Here is an 11,278-nt window from a genome sequence, read left to right on the forward strand (position 1 = left end):
GTCACGTTTTTCTTTAGTGCGTCCCTTCACAAATCATAAAAAAGCAGGATCTGTGCAAGATGTTCCGATTATCAAGGTTTCTAAGGTCCGTAGATATTAAACGGACGAATATGTCACTTTTTTCTTTAGTGCGTCCCTACGCAAGTCATAAAAAAGCAGGATCTGTGCGAGATGTTCCGATTATCAAGGTTTCTATGATCCATAAATATCAAACGTACGAATATGTCACGTTTTTCTTTAGTGCGTCCCTTCGCAAATCATAAAAAAGCAGGATCTGTGCAAGATGTTCCGATTATCAAGGTTTCTAAGATCCGTAGATATTAAACGGACGAATATGTCACTTTTTTCTTTAGTGCGTCCCTTCGCAAGTCATAAAAAAGCAGGATCTGTGCGAGATGTTCCGATTATCAAGGTTTCTAAGATCCGTAGATATCAAACGGACGAATATGTCACGTGTTTCTTTATTGCGTCCCTTCGCAAGTCATAAAAAAGCAGGATCTGTGCGAGATGTTCCGATTATCAAGGTTTCTAAGATCCGTAGACATCAAACGTACGAATATGTCACAATTTTCTTTAGTGCGTCCCTTCGCAAATCATAAAAAAGCAGGATCTGTGCAAGATGTTCCGATTATCAAGGTTTCTAAGATCCGTAGACATCAAACGTACGAATATATCACATTTTTCTTTAGTGCGTCCCTTCGCAAGTCATAAAAAAGCAGGATCTGTGCGAGATGTCCCGATTATCAAGGTTTCTAAGATCCGTAGAAATCAAACGTACGAATATGTCACATTTTTCTTTAGTGCGTCCCTTCGCAAGTAATAAAAAAACACAATTTAAGTGCATTTTCGGTCGTCTATTTTTAAGGCTTAACAACAAAGTAGCCCATGTTATTCAATGTTTACCCCTCCCACTTTTTGTTTCACCCTTGAGCAGGCATGCGTACTATGACCGGATACCCGTACTGCATCTCAACACCAATACCCTGTTGATTCTCAATTGTTTCTGATGAAACAAGACACCCCCCCCCTGCACCCATTGTGGTGTCATATTGTTCGTTTGTTCACAAAGGAATGGTCTGGTGTTTTAGAGTAATTTGAATGTTCAAATGCTTTCTGCTAGTTTGAGAAACCGGATAATATCTTGATTTCGATCAGGTGATATCCGGACGGAAGGGATAGTGGCCAGACCGGAGTCGTAATGCAGATTTCACATGACAGATCAAGGCAAGGCAAATCTTGTGAGAAAGAAGCTATTCTCACAATTTAAATGAAGCTACACGCATTATATTTATTTTGTAAATTACGTTAAACTTGAGTCACAATATCGATACCCTTCCTTCGAACCACAGGAGTACACCCCGGACATTTCATACAAACAACCTCGTTTTACACAGACACCACACATTGACGTTATCGTAAACACGCATCTGTGTGTGTGACGTTTGAGACCATACGATTCAAATGTAAACTATGTTGGGGTAAACCTAGCTCAGCCGCTGGTGGGGAGCGGAGAGGTGCCGTTTTATACGTAGTATTATTCGTTATTCTATGACAGGAGTGTCCTATAAAAGGCTAACGACAAACGACAACGATATCTCAAGCCCAACCAATATGCCATGGAAAACAGATCTTCACTTGCCAATGACTTTATAAGTACTCTTCAGATTTAAATGCTCAAATGTAAGGTACCTACTATCTGCAGTGCATCTACATAATCAACATAATTATTAAGCAGTGAAGGATAGGAAATTGTTGATCGAGAAACAATCCGTAATTACAGTGTCACAACAATCAAAATGAATTGCGTGATCTTGAGATGCTTTCTATAATAATCCGTCACGAAATGACGATTACATTCGGAACAAAAAAAAAGAAAAATGACATTGAAAATACGTCACTACGTAGCAAGTGCACCTTGTATTCAAAGACCAGAGGTTCAAACGAAATACTTCTGAATTTGTTTTTGGATATAGTGACTAAGATTGAGAAGGGAATGTTAGGTTGGTTTGGACACGTAGAGCGGATGAATGATAATAGAAATGCAAAAGCGATATATAAAGCGAAAGTTGATGGTAGGGCTGGCAGAGGAAGACCGAGAAGGACTTACATTGATCAAATTGGAGATGTCCTTAGAAAAGGTTTAACACGATCTACTCTGAACCGGCGTGCGTGTATGAAGCGATTGATGAATGTGGAGGAAGCAAGAGAGGTGTGTCAGGATCGAAGCAAATGGAATTCTATAGTCTCTGCTTACCCCGGTGGGAAATAGGCGTGAGTTTATGTATGTATGTTGTTTTTGGATCTTCGTTGAAGAATTAACGTCATGACGTAAAGTTTGTTTTGTGGACGTGTTGTAGCGCCGAGGCTTTTCTCGCAGCTACTTTACCGCGGCTATACAAGTTGAGAAGCTGCAGTAGTTTTGGGCGGATGAGACGTTCGACAAAAACATTATATAGGTATGTAGAAATTGACTTTTCGTAGTATAACTTACCTATAGTATGTTACCAATTATCGTCTGTCACAGAATGTGTACCTATAACTAGTATTTATGTGTTAGGTGTTCGCAATAAAATCGAAATTAAATTACCTCATTATCCCTCTAAAAACAAATCGACAATCATTGGTTTAGGCCTGTGCTGGATTCGAACCTGCGACCTCAAAGTGCAGAGGCATGCGTTCTACCAACTGGGGTCCGGAAATAAAATAACCTACATTTGTCAATTAAATAAATACTAACTACAATCGTACCTAAAGCAGAAGACGTAACAATCGCAACGTTATTTTACGGCAGCTAAAGGCTTCCGCTTCTGGTTGTGGTGCACCCGAAATAGATATCTCATAATAACTGGTTAACCCTTCGAATCGATTAATCCTAAATCGAATCAAAGTTAGAAATCAACGAACACCCGACATCTGGGAGTATCCGAACACCTTTCATCGGGAGATGCCCAAATTACAACCAGCGCACAGTGTCGCGTCCCTTTACGAAAAATCAAAATTATCGTTTTTAAAAAATGGATATTCTAATTATGGTAACACTATCTCAAATACCCATAGTACACAAGTTTAATATTTTAATCGATGTATCTTCTATAATCTTTAGAAAAATAGCTTCATTAATTGGTATGTTGACGTATCATAAAATTGTTCAACGAATTTCTACTGTGTTCGGTGGTTGTTTTGTTGAGGTATTAGTTGGATTTCAATTGTTTCATTGTTATTATTTTATTAATTGGTGTTTATACTGATCTACTAAGTGATCAAAGTGCAAAATTCTCGGAAGCAATGAGTAAGATTTCACCATTTCTTAGTTTTGGCAAAAAAAGAATTAATTTTAGGTTCGAGATGCATTTAAAAAAAATCATGTCAAATCATGTCGATAATTTTTTAATATTGTATAGCCTATAGTGTATATTTACTGTTGACAAAGTTTGATCTGCTTTTGTTTGCACATTCTCGATTTATTAACTTTTGTTTACAATAGGTCACCAGCTACTAAATAATGAATTGTTTGAGTAGTGGCTCCAAGCTGACCCAACAAGCAAAATTCCGCCACTATTCAAGTATGTTTTGGAGGTTTACGAATTAGAAGAATCTCCTGTCTATATTCAGTCAAGCATCCGAAAGTCAGTGACTGTTTTGTTTAAATGTAGCTAATTATTGGAGAGTATCTTACAGAAGTGAAATAACATTAAGAAAGAAATATAGTGCCTTTCTCAACAATGCTTTTAAGTTAAGAGAAGACGATATTAGCTACCTACGTAGTAAACAATCCATAGACACATCACAGGTTCATAGTTCAAAACGAGGAAGGCCATGCAAGGACTTCAACGAACTAAATCTAGCTTCTTAGAAGCGGAGAGTTGCAGACTTAGTAGAAGGCAGAGATCCCAGTGAATTAACATTTGCCGAATTAACATTTAAAATAATAAAAAAGGACAAAATGAGTTTAAAGAAAAAATGGGTCTTCTCGTTGATAAGCCTAAGCCCGAATATGGGTCGACAAATGACGGTAATACTGCTCGGACATTCTTTAGACATCCAGAACTAAACTCTGAAATCACAGGAGTTGATAAAAATCTAATCGTCAAGTTTTCTATGATTAACAGAATATTGTCAAGTGGCAAAAAAAAAATTTAGAAAAATTCAAAGAGTTACTTGCTGAGACTAAAACCCTATACATGAGTTTGTATTCTTGGTATTACGTGCCGATGTCCATACATAAGGTTCTCATTCATGGAGCTGAAGTAATTTAATCTTTGCCGTTGCCTGTTGGTCAACTTTCTGAAGATGCCTTAGAAGGCAGACATAAAGACTCGAGAATTTTTACGCAAGCATCACACGCGTAAATCTTCTAGAGAAAAATGTAACAAAGATTTAATGGTCATGATGCTTTTATAACATCAGACCCTTTAATATCATCTATTCGTAACAAAATGCGTAACATACAGCAAAAACAAATTGATGAAGATATTATCGATTATTTATTTTAGAACCTTATTATTAAAAAAAAAAATTGTGGCTAAATATAGCATTTTTTTATCTAACTTCCATCGCAAAAACCTTTTTTAATATTATTTTATTATTAAAACACTAAATATCCACAACATGTTGCAAAATTATTATCTAAATATTTTTCGTAAACTTTTGTATGGGCTCGCGACACTGTGCAGCGTCGAGTGAACCGCGCGAGATTATGAATACAACCAACGTGTAGGGCTCGTGCGAAGAACGGGATGTCTTTCTCAATGGTTGATAGCTAGGCGAGTTTTAAGTTATAAATCAAGTACCCCGCCCCGAGAGATGTACCATTAAAGGTGATTAAAGTGTGCAGGCGCAGGATGGACCAAATTATACGGCGTGCCGTGGTTTGGGCCACAAAAATGTGGTGCGGTCATTATCCGGGCGGAAACCATGGCCAATACGAGAGCACGTGCGCCGGCTACCTAGCCGCTTGGCCCACACGCGCGCGTTTACGCCTCAGCATTCAAAAGTCAAGGTAAACCTAACTCAAAAATTAGACACCTGAAACATTCTAAACTTAAACTTTTTTTAAATATAGTAATTTTTGGAAATTAAATGAACACGTCTATTTTGCAAGAAAAAATGTTTTACTCTATTTGTCAAGTAGTTGTAGTAGTTTCAAGTACAATACTGAACGTCCATTTCAGGTCAATAGGTTAGTAGGCGACAAGTTGTCATTGATAAAGATTTTTTATACTGAAACATGTTATATAATAGGTTTCTAATTGATAGTAAATATCTTCTAGACAGAACCTTAGGAGTCTTTATATGGACAAAGTTAACATTCTTAGCTGCAAGTGCTTGCTTGAGTAATGTAGATAAGTACCTACCTGTACTCGTAGCGGTCATGTCAATGTAGCCTAAGAAATTAGTTAAAAGAAAATAGAGCAAGACAAAAATAGTTTCTGTAAAATAAACGGACCTGGAAGCTCTGCGGTAAAGGACAGTTAGTAATATGTATAGTAAAGGACATAATATTTACTATGATGACACTGTATACAAAATTCTCTGAATATCTAAATTTGTTCTCAACTGAAGAGAACTTTCACCGCAGTATTGTCTCCTGTTGCAAGGCCATACTTAGTTTCTTAGAAAGTTTAGCTATATAATTTAACCTAGAATTTTGATTTCAGTGTACACATCTAACGGCTATATTTGTATTATAATAAGATTTTAACCGGGAATAGATTGAGGATGTTTTACTTAGGATATTTCGTTCGACAGTTATGAAGGCTTTATTAATTCCTACTCATTGTCCCGATAATGGGACTGATGTCATTATTAATATAAAAGTAGGTAGGTATAAAGTTCTTGTTGGTCATCTGGAAACACACTTTTATAGCCCAATCTTCAATGTGTTATGAAGTATGGTAGACCTAACACATTAGTTAACTGGATAAGGAATGAATTCATCAATTACATTCTTATAGGTAGGCTATGACCCATATGCAAGCTTGGTAATTATAGCTCCTGCACATACCACTGATGACACACGCACCAGGTTTCCAACTCAGTCAAAACAAACACGATCATACACAATTATAAACTGAATCTCACTATCAACATGAGATTCGAAGACTGTCGATTTGGATGCCGCAGAGCAGCATTACTGGGTCACATAGTGAATGTTTTCATTGTTAATTTTATAAAGAGGAAGCCACAGTCAGCTGTGTTTGTATTTATGAGGAAATAACAACGCAACGTGGTGCCATGGTAAAATTCAACGGTACTCACCAATTTACTGCAAAGCCAAGACCCACTGACTCCAGCACGCCTTCGATTATTTTCTTCACGAACCGGGAAATGTTTTTCGCGGAATACAAAACCTTTTTGACGTTTGTCTTCGTAATTTTACCTCGCAATTCTTCAGTTATGAAAAGTTATTTCTTATAATACGAGCACACAACAGTCTCTAATATACTTGGCAATATTCAAGTTAATAATATACCATTACACAAATATTAACGCAAAAACACTACAAAACACAAAACGCAACCATTCGATCACCAAGGAAAAGTACTCCCGCTCACGAATGATCTTGCTCTCTGGCTGGCACAAAATTATTTTGTTTAGCATTTGGCGTACATAGATATACCGATAAGAAAGATAGCACAATACTAAAGCTACAAGATAGAAAGAGATCAAGCTATTTTTCCCATAACAACGTTTGTGATAATGGCGCGCTGCCGCCATTTTGTAAATGTTGCCACAAAGAATTAATGCTCGCTTCGTTCCACGAAGAAATATTATTCTACGAAATTATTAAACAATTCTAAGAAAGATATTTTAGAATTGATAAAGGTACTAGTTTTATCTTTTAGCTAACAGTACGTCCTTCAAACTAAAAATTATATAATATTTATGCAAAAAAATACTGATGCATGCTAACATTATGTTAAATAAATTACAATAAAAACGAAACGTTTTTTTCTGAAACATTGAATTAGTTTCCCGCGTAAAATTAAAATGAATCTTACAATAATTTCAAAGTTTTTTTTACGTGATTAAAACCTTTTTCAAGTTTTTTATACATTTGGAGAAAATACAGGCTGTTATCTTTTGAAAATATTTTTCAAGTTGCCTTATAAATATAAAAATAATTTATTAATATTTTTTTAAACATAATTTAATGGCATGTTATTACATTATTTTTAACCGTATCAGCCAGGACAGAGTAGGTCTAAATCAGTGTAATTAAAACTCTTTGCTTTTTTTAAATTGCAATATACTTACATTTCTATACCTATTTTTGCATTTCAGTTCTAAAAATAAGCAATGCGACTACCTCGATAGTGTACCCACCTAATACAGCATAAATCAATGAGTACAATAAAATAAAATAAAATCGGAACTTATTAAATATCTTAGCTAAATATCGTAATTTAGTTCAAAGTAGTTTGGTACATTCCCCAATGTAAAAATGTTTCTCTAATAAAAAAGTTACTGTATGTATGGTTGCCCGCATAGACATCTAAATCTTACACCAAACCTGCTTCACCAAAAGTCTAATCGTAGGCCGCAGAACAAAGTCCAAGCAACTCAGTGTATGTGTGTGTGCGCATCTCGGAACCAGTTGCTACCTGCGCCCAAATTCCAGGAAATATGGAAGCCTTCGGGACGCTGCTACAATATTTTATAAGTGTAGTGGCCCCAATTCTTGCAGACACTTCCTAATTTTCTTATCCGCCGAAAGGGAAAGGAACGGATGATGATGAGCTGTTCATTTTAAAATGAATGAAATACCCGGGCGAATAAAATAGGCATCTATCTCGCTGATATCCAACACGTTTGATGCGTACTTTCGGGTTATTGACCGATATAAAATTTTGGGAGGGTTTTAAATTTCTACCTAAAATTGACGTGTGTTTCATAAAATGTATGCTTGTCGATTGCCCGTCCCTTTCCGTTTCGGCAGATAAAACATGACAGGTATAGCTTAAAATAAAATTAGGTGGTGTGTAGTGGAATTAGCATCATTGTAGTAAGGCAAGCTTTCCGCCCGTGAGTTGTCTTCGTTATAGCGGTAAAGTAAGAAGATAGGTTCTAAGAATTTGTAAGCGTATTAAGATTCCTTGGCTGTATAGAACATTTGTGATGTCATCTAGGTTTTAACCTATCAGTATGTAAATTGGCATCCAGATTAGTCCTGCCTGTGATATGTGGATTTGGCACGGTATAGTAAAAGGTAATGGAAAAATAGAGTTTTTTTCGCTTTTACAATAATTGGGTCGTGTACTAGGTTCAAGATAAATTATGAAAGTTTGATTTCTAAATAAAAACAGACTTAGAACAAACGAAAAACATTTTCTTTTTTCTATTTATCTTATTTATGAATTTTAAATCAAGAAAAACCTAATATGTCTGACATTTTATCACGTTTTCTATGACGTCACAGTGTGCTTTTTTATACAAATTCCATAGTTATTTCGTATTTTGACGTTTAGTAAAAAGTAACTGATTTGACTGGTTGGAAATTAGCCTATTAGTATGGTTATTTATTATAATATGGATATGTAAATATGAGTTACATGAGTCTGACAGCTGTCAAAACAAAGACCTCTCGTGATTTTTATTGTAGTTTATTCTACTATTTTTTTATATTTAACGCACACCCATATCCAAAAAAAATCTTGCTGCCACAAGTGCCAAACTTGGTATCGATTCCTTTAGTTGGATATGGTGAGCCATGTGGTGACAGGTTGAGAGGTCACCTTTACCAGACCTTTAACACACGTCAATTTTAAGCACAAATCTAAACCAACCTTCTAAATTTTTTTACATTTTACAATTAAATATATATGTAATTTTTATTACGTTCTATTGTTATTTTTATGCCATTGTCAGTTTTACAATAAAACTTAGGCCTTCCGGTTCATAAAGACTACGTAAATCCCATTACGACAATTTCCTATACTTACATGTCTGAATCTCAATTTACCTCAGTCCCAAAATGACAGATTTTCTCAATCCGGAAAATTAGCACGGAATGTTTTTTTTACTTGCGTTAATCGAGAATTCAATGCTTGCAATCTCAACTATCTTTCTATTCGTGTAAAGACGTCTGCGCGCGCGTCCCGAAGCATTCGCCGCGCGCCGTAGGGTCACCCCGGCGCGATGAACTCCTGCGGAAGACGGCTGTGGCCGCCATTGCTGTAACTTGCCATAATAGGCTGCATAATGTTATGTCTGGGAACGCTGCGCTACTGGGGTCCCTAATCTTAATTTGAAGTACTGTCTAGCCCGTCGAACAGTTGTACCTACTTGTTGATTGATACATACGGTCACGAGTACTAATAATACACTTTGAAACCATGTCACATTAACTTTTTTCACAAATTAAACCGTAAGTCTCATGAAATGTCAAATTATGATAGTGCGACAGGGTTCTAAAGTGGGTAAATGATATTACTCATGACTGTATATATATAAACTCACGCCCGTAACTCCTAATGGGGTGGGCAGAGCCACAAGTAACCAACAGTATCCTCTGTAAAACCATCCTCATGTTTGGGGGTGGCCTGTGCCCAGCTGTGGGACGTATATAGGCTGTTTATGTAATCGATATTAATCTCTCGACGTCAAACGCAAATCGTTTTTCAATAATAAAGAAAAGATGTTTTTCAAGAAATGAAGACTCACAAAAATACATTAAAATGAATTACAACATAACTTAGCATCACGCCTATGTATCCCCGAAGGGGTCGACAGAGATTAATATCGATTACATAAACAGCCTATATACGTCCCACTGCTGGGCACAGCCCTCCCCTCAATCAACCGGAAGGGGTATGGAGCATACTCCACCACGATGCTCCAAGGCGGGTTGGTGGAGGTGTTTTTACGGCTACTAGCCAGGACCAACGGCTTAACGTGCTCTCCCTGAAAAGTCCTTACCAAACAAAGGACTGTCTCACAAAGTGATTTCGACAATATCCCCATCGGGAATCGAACCCGGACAGAACCCCTCCAGATCGTGAGCCTAATGCTCTAACCACTAGACCACGGAGGCTGTTAATTAAATAATGTTCGAAATAATTGAACATTCCACTTAAATAATAAACCACTTATAGGTAGGCAAACCTACTTAAGGCAGACAATAGTAAATCAAACCACTAATGAAATAATATTTAAGGTCAGTAGAACTCGACCGATACAATGGCCATTAATTAACGCATGTAGTCTAAGAGCCGGCGGCTTGATTGTCTATTATATGTAAACCAACACAAGTGACCTAATTATTAAGCAAATTAATGATAATTTGACTTAATATATACTTTGAGGAAGTAACTTCGATCGCTTTACTAAACACAGCTTACTTGTGTACATTTGTAGAGCCATACTTAATAGGGATAGCAGAGCTTTTTTTTTGACGTGACTTATTGTAGATTTGCCGCAGATGGCATTAACTATTTGGCCGGACAAAGGGATTCTCTTAAAATGCATAAATGGTTTTGTCATAATTTTAATTATCATAATCCTTTTCGCATAACGTTTTTAAGCATAATAGTACTTTCCCATAATAACATCTACGAATACTGGTTTGTTAGGTATAACTTATTTTTGGACTAATATTTGTTGGTATAAATTTGATTCGCATATAAATAGGTATTCATAATTCTTTTTTAGAATAATAGTGTTTTGTCATAATTTTTACAAGGCATAACAGTAGGTTAGGGTGCGGCGGGGGTGGCCCTTGGGCCACCCCTACGCCGCCAGCATGTTTATCTTACACACGAAAAGTATACTGAATTATCACCAACAGCATGAAATAGAGTAAAAAAAACATAAAAATTCACAATCATGAACCAAATGCAACCAAGGAAAAAGTAAGTTTCGGAAATGTTCAAAGTTATGCCAAAACTTTTCTTATTCGGAGTATAGTTTTTATGCTTATATGTCATTATTGTCATTAATTATTATGCTTATGGCAGTTATGAGTTTCAAAATTATGCTTAAAAAGTTATGACAAATTAATATTATGCGTAACTAATAATAGGACAAGTAACATTATGCCATGGTAAATTATTACATAAAAAAATATGCGTAAAAATAGAGAACACCGGACAAATGGGGAGCGCTGAAGGCTCTCACCCGGTACAACATTTAAGACAACAGGCCTGAGGTTGCCCAGTAGGACGCGAACCTCGGCTCAGGGGCGTCGTCTGAGAGAAAAATATTTGAAAAAATTAATATATATACGTCCCAATATACGTCCCACTGCTGGGCACAGGCCTCCCCTCAATCAACCGGAGGG

At 36.5% G+C, this 11,278-nt stretch overlaps 2 protein-coding genes across 3 annotated transcripts in view; one reads left to right on the top strand and one right to left on the bottom strand.

Moving 5' to 3' along the window:
* LOC126382231 (innexin inx1-like) overlaps window positions 1-6,571 on the bottom strand; it is a 77,258-nt gene extending 70,687 nt beyond the window's left edge. Inside the window, exon 1 of the mRNA XM_050032032.1 lies at window positions 6,259-6,571. The gene's annotated coding sequence lies outside the window, so the exon portion shown is untranslated. The remainder of the gene's footprint in view (window positions 1-6,258) is intronic.
* Window positions 1-11,278, top strand: part of LOC126382225 (tRNA (adenine(58)-N(1))-methyltransferase non-catalytic subunit TRM6) — a 460,488-nt gene that overhangs the window by 351,373 nt on the left and 97,837 nt on the right. The window lies entirely within an intron of this gene.

This window comes from Pectinophora gossypiella, chromosome 3 (genome assembly GCF_024362695.1).
Source record: "Pectinophora gossypiella chromosome 3, ilPecGoss1.1, whole genome shotgun sequence".
NCBI lineage: Eukaryota > Metazoa > Arthropoda > Insecta > Lepidoptera > Gelechiidae > Pectinophora > Pectinophora gossypiella.